Source organism: Gavialis gangeticus, unplaced genomic scaffold, assembly GCF_001723915.1.
Source record: "Gavialis gangeticus isolate Ggan-Ray unplaced genomic scaffold, GavGan_comp1, whole genome shotgun sequence".
In the NCBI taxonomy this organism is placed as follows: Eukaryota; Metazoa; Chordata; order Crocodylia; family Gavialidae; genus Gavialis; species Gavialis gangeticus.
In genome coordinates, this window is record NW_017729000.1 from 14,656,032 (window position 1) to 14,657,879 (window position 1,848).

At 43.0% G+C, this 1,848-nt stretch overlaps 1 protein-coding gene across 2 annotated transcripts in view; it reads right to left on the reverse strand.

The window, feature by feature from the left end:
* The window catches only part of FNIP1 (folliculin interacting protein 1), a 114,269-nt gene that overhangs the window by 88,740 nt on the left and 23,681 nt on the right, over positions 1-1,848 (reverse strand). The gene's annotated exons all lie outside the window — the stretch shown is intronic.

Consider the following 1,848-nt stretch of genomic DNA (forward strand, 5'->3'; position numbering starts at 1 on the left):
GGGGGGGGGGAAGGGGGGGGGGGGGGGAGGGGTGAAGAGAGAGACAGAGAGAGGTATGTAGAACGTCATTTAGCTCCCGTTCTGATACAGCTCGCAGAAGACAAAAATGTGTTACTGTGTTGAGCACTACTGTCTTGTCTTGGGTACCTCTTTCACCCTCACTACCACTGTATTTAAACACCACACTGTTTTAAGTTTGTCTATAATCCCAACTCCCCTACAGACTAGAATAGTGATACTGTCTTCATTGTACAAGATGGGAAGCAAAGGCTAATATTTACAGGCTAATCTTATCCCCAGATCTGGCAACCCCAAAGCATACTCCATACAGTTTAGGGCAGGCTGCTTCCTGAATTGCATGCACTAGGGCCTCTTCTGAATAGCACTTCAGGCAGGCTAATTAGCATTGCCTAACAATAATTAGCCCGCCCACAGGGTAATTAGCTTGCATGCACAAATGCAGCTGTTCTAGTTTAGGAGGCAGCCTAGCCAGAGAATGCAGAAGATACATTTCAGTTTCCTTACATGTCCATTTTTATGATATGACAGGAAGTCATCATGAAGTTAAAAATACTTAATCCTTACAAACAACAATCTATTTCTATTGTTAAAACAAGCTACAAGATTCAACAAGCTACTAAAAAAAAGTCAACAGCATAAAGGAATAAATCTGAATGCAAGATGACTTGACATGATGAACTGCCTTATTATTACACTGATAAACCAAGCAGCTTACTATGACAATCAGGGATATGCTCAATTCAAGATATGAACAAGTCTCATGCAACTAAATTTGTCTAATAACGTATAGTACCCCGAGGCTTACATAGTTATCTTAAGAACACCATTGCTAAGGCCAGAAGCACTGTCAGGCTGGCCAAGCTGCCATAACAGGGAGGCTGGAGGAAATCATGATCATGATGTTAGTCAAGGAAGAACATTAATACTGCAGTTCTAAATCCTTTCCAGGGCAGCATCAACTGTGATGCTAGCAACACACTGAAGGCTTCAACTCTGAAGAATGTTGAAGTCGTCTATAGCCTGGACTTAAAGAACATGTAGGCAAAGACTATTTAAGTGCCCAGTTCACAATCCTGGACAATTTAAGTGGCTTCAAGGAGCGTAGGTTTTTTCACGTCTGAGGGGGAGGATTATTCCCCTCACATTCTACCATTGTGGCTTTTCAGATCTGATGGGCACCCACCTAACTGTGTTTGTGGAAGGAACAAGAGTGTCAGTCTGTTGCAATATAACAACAATAGTGACAAAGGCTAATGTGAATAGGCTGGACTGCTCAATTCTCCAGGGCAAGAGTCATGCTGTTCATTCCTTTTCCAATTTAAGAACTCTAAGGTGACCCAAAACTATTTCAGGAGGCCTATGTAGGGCAGACACTGAAAAACTACTTCTCTTTTCTATTATGTAACTGTAAGGACATGGGTAAAATTAAAGGGCAGACACCTAAACATGCCACACAGGAAAAAAAAAAAAAAAAAAGGAAAAAGGGAAAAAAAAGCTTAAAATGTGAGGCTTCCTAATGAATGTACCATATGACACAAACAAGCTAGCCTCATAGCTATGAAAAAGTACACCACAAGTTCTGATCTGGCACATGCAGAGCACTCCAGCCTGCTTAACACAGGACACCACTTGGAGTCCTGTTACATGTTACACTAGGGGTGAGCAATGACTTGGGCCACAGGCCACATCAGGAGTTTTGACAAATTGTTGCGGGTTGGGTTAACCCCTGCTCCCCGCCTCCCACCCCAAACAGCTCACCAAAATTCCCTGGTGGCTAAGATGGGGCCACATGAAGCAGCATCTAGAAGTAGGATGGGTGGGTGGGTG